Consider the following 8,432-nt stretch of genomic DNA (forward strand, 5'->3'; position numbering starts at 1 on the left):
GACCATGAACAATGTGGCCAGGAACAGCAGCAGGGTTAGCTGATGTGGTGTCACCTTGGGGGAAGGCACAGGACACACAGGGACACAATCCTTCCAGCCGCCATGGTCCCGAGGTCCTCTGGGTCCCCAGGAATGCCAGGTAAGTGTCTCCCAGGGTCACAGTGACTTCTCGCCTAGTTTTACAATGTTTTTACATGTACTTTCCCAATATCTTGTGATGTTTATTGTATTTGTGTTCATTAGAAATGATAGTTTTTAGTTTGCTTACCTTAAAATGTCCTTGTGTGGAAGGGCGTCTTAGCTCAGTGGTAGAATGCCAGCTGAAGAGGCCCTGGGTTTGATCACCAGCACTATAAAATTAGTAATAATGATGATGATGATGATGATGGCAATAAATATGAATAAAATAATTTAAGTGTCCTTCTCAAGGTGGAAGCACAGACAGAACACTGATTTTGTCCTTGTGTTCTTTTCTAGTGCAAGCAGTTGGAGAGTTAGAGGGAGACACTCCCTTAAGAACTTCTTCAGCTGCATCCCCTCACTCTTGATATTTTTGCATTTCAATTATTCATCAGTTAAAAAGCTTCCTATTTCCCTGGTAATTTTTTTCTTTAACACATAAGTAATTTTAAAAGAAATAGATTGCCGAATTTCAAAACATTTGGTTAGTTTTCAGATTTGTTATATTGTTGACTAACAATCTAACTTTGTTGTGGTTAAAGAATACTCTGAATAAAATCTTTAAGATATTTTCAAGACTTATTTTTATGATTTAGTATTCATATTTGTGACACTGTGATAAAAATACCTGAAAAAAAGAAACAACTTATAAGAAGGTACAAATTAGTTTTTCTCACAATCTGAGATGTTTCAGTCCATGGTCACTTGGTCTCATTGTTGTGGGCCTTTGGTGAGGCTGAACATCATAGTGTCAGTCCTGTGGTAAAGCAAAGGTGTTCACACCATAGTGTCTGGGAAGTGAGAGAGGCAATATGCTCTGATACTGAGACACAATCCCAGCCCCAGATGTAGTTTTATCACTGACAGATACCAGAGCATGTTGGGTCCTTTGGAGGAATTCAGCAGTGCTGGGATAGGACAAACTCCATCCCATTGATCCTCTTGTGGACTTCTCTTTTTCTTTTTCTTCTTCCTCCAGCAGCTTGGCTTGGAGCCTTTGCTGGGAGATTCTTTTCCTACCTAGTAAGTCATCCAACTTGTCAGTCCCAGCAGTCAAGCCTAAGGGACCTTCAGTTCCAGCCAATAGGACAAGTTCCTCACGGTGCACAATTCTCCACCATCTTGCTGTTATAATCAGATGTGTTCACACCTACAGATCACTTAAAACCGTGAGTCAACCAGCCTCTCACAGGACTGTATTTTCTTCCTTGCTTCATTCCCTGCAGAGTTGAGGTCGCTCAGGCACCCTGTCCTGTTATGCAGAACTAGTGAAGTCAGAAATTTAATTTTATAATCACCAACAAAAGAAGAGCATTCCACCCAGAACAGGAACAAGCACAGTGTTTGTTCAGGTTGAGAGGGCATTTCAGATGATTGATGTCTTCTTTAAGGCATCCCATGAAGATGAATAGCAAATAACTCCTGTAACAAGCTCCGTTACTTCTGCATCAATAGTTTTTCTCACAGATGTGAGATGGCAGGTATCCCACCAACATTTTTCATGTTATTTGATTTTCATCTGTGGACTTGCCAAAGACAAGGTTTCAGAGGGCACAAGTATCCTTCTGAACTTTCAAAACTCTATGGTCTAAAAAATCAAACAGACGCTTGATTTGCCCTAGCCTATATACCTCCAATTTCACTTTGTTGTGGCCAAAACCCAGGTGCTGAAGACAGGCTGCTGTGTGTGCTAGTATGGAGTGCAACTGGTGCTGCAGCATATGAATGATTTTGGGCAGCTTGGGATTGTGCCAGGCAAACTTCCTGGGGTCTTTCTGGATGCTGTCCCAGGGGAGGCCAACTATGAGCTGTGTGTGAACTGAGTGACATTCGAACCATTAGGCAGGGAAGACTGGTTTTGGGAACTCCCAAGCAGAACCTCCTGATGCGAGAATGCCCAATTCACATCGGCACCCTGTTCTAACTCACAGCTCAAGTTCAAGCACAGTCTCAGAGAGAGAGAGATGGGTGTAGCCTGCCAAACACCAATCAACCTGTTTACTGCAAGACCCCTGTCATACCAAGGAATAAGCACCCAAGCAAGACTCCTCCCACTGAAACCTTATCCCTGCCTTTGATGTACTCCCCCTTAAATAAAAAATCAGGGCCTTTTCCAGATGTTCAGTTCCAGTTCCTATCAGGACTGGAAGACCCACCAGACACTCCTCTATTTAAATCTAATCTTTGGCTTTGTCTTACTTCTTACTGATTATTTTAGACTTTTTATTTTTCCAGGCAGCTCTCACCTCCTGAGCAGGAACCTGCTATGTCAGGGTGCTGGTCACCCCATCACATTGTCTATTAATGGGGATCTTGTGGTGCCATCATCAGCCAGAGCTGCCTACTGAAGCCAGTTATAATTGAACTCTTGTACTTGATATTGTATTGGCCTGTAGAGCTGGGTGTAGGTAGCCGTTGTGTTTAGAGCATAATTATTTGTTTGGTATGGAAGGTCATTCTGTTGGCTGGAAGTCTTTTATAGATTCCAACACCTGAGCTGGTGTGATAGAGAGCCACCTGCCATCCTTGGAGCTCCATGTTTCTTTGGTTTGGCCTATGGTACACTGGGCTATAATAGGTCCTTCCCTCATATACAGGAGACATAGCAGAAGACATAGTCTAGCAAAAGCTGTCTGTGCTGACAAACACAGAAACTCAATAAGCCATCAGGCTGTCTGGGTGAGATGGAACCATCCTATTGTAAATATCTTACTGTTGCTGTCCAAATTGCTCGATGTCATGAACACTCCTTTTCAGTGAAGGTGCCAGATGCTGTGGTACCTCGGTCAATCCTGAGCATTTGGGGGGGGGGCGCTGCTGCCACCTGGCTTTGGGAAGGAGAAGCTATTTGTATCTGTGCATCTGTCAGGGTTACCTCTCAAAAGGTGGTTTGGCATTGAGGGGCTATTCCCCTGGGATTGGAGGTCTTTTGAGAGGTGACTGAACCAATCTGCCACACAGCACTGGAAGTCCTGAGTACCCTCTAAAATCATGGTGTGATGTGTTGGAAATGTGGCCTCCAATTTGGGTGCATTTAATTTTGTTGTCATTGGATTCTCTCCAGCCAGCTACCAGAGGATTCCCTACTTCCTGTCTTTGTGGATAGTGAGTACATGCTGCTATTGTCCCAAATAAACTTAATACACACACACACACACACACACACACACACACACACACATATATATATATATATATATATATATATATATATAAATATATATTAAAAATATAAAACTATATATATATATATATATATATATAGTTTTAGTTTTTGATGGATCTTTATTTTATTCATTTATTTGTATGCAGTGCTGAGAATGGAACCCAGTGCCTCACTCATGCAAGGCAGGCACTCTACCACTGAGCCACAACCCCAGCCCCCAAATAAACTTTTGAGTACCAATCCATCAACAGCTTGTAACAGGGGTCCACTTCACCTTTTGAATATAGTTCTGAGGCTTATTTTTCAAAGGGACATTTTTTCCCTTTTTCTTTTCTCCCCCTCACTCTCCCTAACCTGGAGGCCACATTACCCTGAGTTATCTGTGTTCCACAGGAAGGAGATGTCTGTAAGAGGATCTCGGAAGTGACAAATAACAAGTGAATCCTAACACTCCATCAAAGCCCCTGGACTCCCTGTCAGGGCACATTTGGAATGTAGCCCTTAAGGAGCTCCTTTAAAATCCCCCTGTTCTTTCTGATGGGCAGAATCACAGCCTCAGGGACAGGAGTGCCCTGTGTTTCTCCTTTGTCAGAAAAGCAATAAAACAGCTTTTTCCTTTTTTTCTCAAAACTGTGTCCTCATTATTAATAGGCATTCATTGGCACTGGGGACAAGGACCAAGCTTTTGGTTACAAGCTGAGTTCCTTCTGGGCCTGAGAATTCAAGCTCAGCTCCTTCCCCTCACCACCTCCTGCACATCTTGCCCCACCTCCATCCCTCTCTCCTCTCTGTCCTCCTGGCCTGCCTTGTTGTTCTACTCCCCATTCCTCTTCTTGCTCTTCCTGCCCACATACCCTCTATCCCTCCCACATACACACCATACAGGCCAACACAGGAAGGGGTTGCCCTCATGTGAGATGAAGATGAAGGGATATTTTGTATCAGAAGAAAAATCAAAAACAATCACATTGTTTCTGGTCAAGCTCAGTTTATGAGGAGACCAAAGAAGATGGCTGCACCTTAAAGCTGAATTTCAACCACAGCTATTCCATTTCCTGTTCCTCATGGCTAGAATCTGGCCCTCATCTTGAGGGACTTGAATACCCTAGGCCCTTTTCTAGCACCACCTCATGGCCTTCATTGGGCACATAGAGATCCCCATGGTGCTAGGGGCTACAAGCAGCAGGAAATCCTGACCAAAGAAAATCATCCAACTGCCCCATTTAGAATGAGCCAAGGGTACTGAGCCAAAGTCAGCAGGCTCCCAGGTATACAGAATCTGCCTCTCCCCCCCCCCCCGCTTCCTTGTGTCCTCTTAGCCTCAGATGAGATTTCTGCACCCAAAGCCAGCCTTTGAGAAAATAAGGGCCATATCTAAAATAATCTCAACACTTGTAAAATCCTAAGGTCATCAATGGAGCATTTCCAGAGCTCAAGGTAGTGTCTTAATTTTACTAATTTGATTTAGTGTTTTATTTTAATTCCAACATTAGTTAGCACATGAATTAAGAGTATGTGGCAGGCAGAATAATGGCCTCCCCAGGAGATCCTCTTCCTAATCCTTGGAACCTGTGAACAGGCTTCATTCATTATCTAGCAAGGGACTTGCAGATGGACTTATGTTAAGGATTCTGAGATGGGGAGACCATGCTGAATGGCACAGGGTAATCCATAACATCCAAATAATTCCATGGGTCTTTAACATGGAAGAAGAGGCAGAGAAAGAGGTCAGGATGATGGATCAAGCACTCTGCCTGCTGTTGCTGGTTGTGAAGGTGGAGGAAACAGCTACCAGCCAAGGATTGACCTATCAATTTTAGGCCTGTTGGGACCCTTGGTGGACTCCTAACCTACAGAACTCTAAGAAAATGAGTTTGGGGTGTTCTCACACTGTGTTTATGGGAATTGGTTACAGCAATAACAGAAAATCAACACAAGTACCTCTCTAATTCACTTCACCAGTGACGAGATCTGAAGGACGTGATGAACTCTGCACATTCTGAAGGCCTAGGTTGACAGGTCAAGAGATACTATTACATATTTTAAGTGGTACCTGTTCTGTTTTCCCTTCCAGCCCCCTTTATAGGACTTAAATTCTATTTCCCCTCACAGGATTTCATTTTTAACTATTTCTAGGAAATAATTATAGAGTGATAGCTTAATTTTAATTCTAGAAGGCAAAAGAATACAAGAATTTTTCTGAAGGAATCTCTTAAGATTTTTATTTCAACATTTATGGAAGTATAAGAGGACAGATAAATGAGGATGGTGAGTTAATCTGTCTGCAGCCCCACCTGGCCTGAGGGGACCCGATATGTCACATTCCTCAGCAAACTGACTCAGGGGTAAGAAGGTCTGGCAGTCAGTGTAGGTAATAAATGATGGGGGTTGAGAAAATAAGGGCTGGTTATCAAAGAAAAGACAGATGGGTTGCTAACAGCTAACCTGGGGATCACACTTCCCAGCACAATGAGCTGCTATTGATTATCCCAAGTGTTCCAGCTCCTTCTTACCCTTAGGCATATGCACAAAGAAGAAAAAGGTGGTGGGGGGTTCTGGGGTCTATAAAACAGCAAGACACACCCACTCCTACTGACACCCAGCTCTTTGCCCACTTCTGAAGCCAGAACTAGAGAGACAGTATAAACAGGTCAATCAAGTCAGGTGGTGTGGAAAGCCATTCTCACACGTGACTGGGCAACTCCTGGTTTGGGTCTGAGGCGCTCTGGCTAATCTGTGTCGGAGCTTTCCTGGCCCTCTCCTGATGAGAGAACCCGTCCGTGGGGGGGGTGTGACTGACCACTGACCCCAGGGGCCAATCACTGACCCTGACCTTGGAGTGCAGCCCCCCTCAACCTTCATTGGATGGAATTCTCCCATGAATTTCTTGTTCCCCAATAAAAGGCTACTCCCTGGCGTGCTCAAGCTCTCTCTCTCCTGCTAGCCCTGAGTAAGCCTTGCTGCCCTACCGGTGGTTCGAGGTGGGAGCCAGAGAGGGGAGCCGTCTCGGACCTGGTCATAGAAAAAGGTAACTGAGTCTGTGTGTTTTATTTCGATCTCTGCTAGCTAACTTTTATGCCAAGAACCTCATTGATGAAACCAGTGCGCTGACCGCATGGTGGAAGGTGGGTTTAAGGAGGCCAATTTTGAGTGAGTCTGGCTAGTTGGAGAATGTCCCCTGAGTTAATTCCTTCAGAGCCCTTCCTCCACCCAAGAACCGCCCCTGCTCCAACCTGTTGCTAAGATAACCAGTCCCAGGAATAGCTCCCTACAGGGAGCTATAAGGTTGTTAATTAATGTAGGCTGCACCATCCTGCCCTTCCCACTTCAGCCCACCTGTTTCCCACCTTTTGGCCATCCCACTAAGCATTTCCTAGGTCTAGTCACTGCCTAGGCCTAGTCCCATACCACAGGAAGGAGAAAGATAAGGGGAAGAGGCAGGAGAACAAAGGAAGCCTAGGACATATAAAAAGGGCAGAACACCTCACTTCTAGGGATACCAGGACACCAGCTCTGGCCCCCTCCTCCCTCCTAGGAGAAGTCTATGTTATCCCCTTTTAAATAAACCCTGCCCATCTGTCTCTATCTCACCACACTGATCCATTTATGATTTTTCTTTGATTATTTCATATGAAACTATTTACATTTGAATTTAAGTCAAACACTATTTTTAGTTGATGATCAGTGTAAAAACTGAAACTTAATCATCCCATGAACTTAATCTAATATTAACTCTGAATGTCTAGAACAACTAAAAACTTTTTGAGTTTTGCTCTTAGAAGTACAGTAGATGGGGTAGAGAGAGAAGATGGGAGGGGAGGGGAGGGGGGATAGTAGAGGATAGGAAAGACAACAGAATACAACAGACAATAGTATGGCAGTATGTAAAAACATGGATGTGTAACCGATGTGATTCTTCAATCTATATACGGGGAAAAATGGGAGTTCATAACCCACTTGAATCAAATGTATGAAATATGATATGTCAAGAGCTATGTAAGGTTTTGAAAAACTAATAATAAATAAATAAATAAATAAATAAAAATAAATAAATAAATAAACCCTGCTTTATATGCATGCCTTGGGATGCTTCAAACTTCAACAGGTGAGGAAGCAGGACTAGTCACTGATAGATAACCAGCGGTACCAATTCTCTTCAGAGAAGTCTGCTGTCCCTGTCTCTGTCTTATATAAAATATGCTTCCTACACTTGCCTGGGTGTTTCTCAGGGTGTTTAATCCTAAACACCAGGGGAACAAAGACCCATTCCTGATCTCCAAGACTGGTATCAGAATGACATAATTTTCAACTATGGTTCTTAAATAAATTTATTTAATGTTTTGAGTCAATGATATAAAACAATGTGTGTTAAACTGTGGTCAGTAGCCCACCTGCATCAGAATCACCTGGGATGCTTATATTTAAATGCAACCCTAGGGTCCCACACCCACAAAAGTTCTTGGCATTTCATCCCAGGAAATTGCTCCCACAATCTTCACAACTGATTTGTGAAACAGACTCCATTTGAAATGAACAGCTCCAAAGCCTTTTAACTTCTGACTTTCCTTAAGCTGAAAATGGAGTCTGAGGGACTTCCCTGGACCTGAGGGCACTGCCCAGAGGAACGGAGTCTGAGACATGTTTCTGATTAACACAGCCTAGCTAAATATACACATGGATATTTCCTTCCTTTCGTCCTACTGCACCCCATAGCTCTTATAAAAGCTTTCCATGCTCCTGAGTCACAAACGATGGAGAGTTGAGAAAGAAAATGTTCTCTATCTTGCTCAAATCCATCATTGCAAGAAACCTTTATTTCCCTTGCCATCCTAACTCCTGAGTTTTAATGGAACACAACAAACAGCAAAATATGTCCTTCCCTGTGAAAACTGTAAGGCAAATCAAGTTTAAGGATCACTCTATCATGTATATTGGAAATTTTTGTAAAATAGAGGAAAAATGAATTTTTAAACTTAGACTTTATGGATTAGACTATTATTTTTTTCATGACAGTTTGTCTTTCCTATTCTGATACACTTGTTCTGGGAAATGGTGTAGAAATGCAAAACAAAACAAAGAAAAACTA

General features: G+C 43.1%; 1 pseudogene; it reads right to left on the reverse strand.

Annotated features, from left to right (window-relative positions):
• Positions 1-840: 840 nt before the first annotated feature.
• LOC113176023 (plakophilin-4 pseudogene) lies at positions 841-4,121 on the reverse strand (annotated as a pseudogene).
• Positions 4,122-8,432: the final 4,311 nt, after the last annotated feature.

Source organism: Urocitellus parryii, unplaced genomic scaffold (assembly GCF_045843805.1).
Source record: "Urocitellus parryii isolate mUroPar1 unplaced genomic scaffold, mUroPar1.hap1 Scaffold_4050, whole genome shotgun sequence".
In the NCBI taxonomy this organism is placed as follows: Eukaryota; Metazoa; Chordata; class Mammalia; order Rodentia; family Sciuridae; genus Urocitellus; species Urocitellus parryii.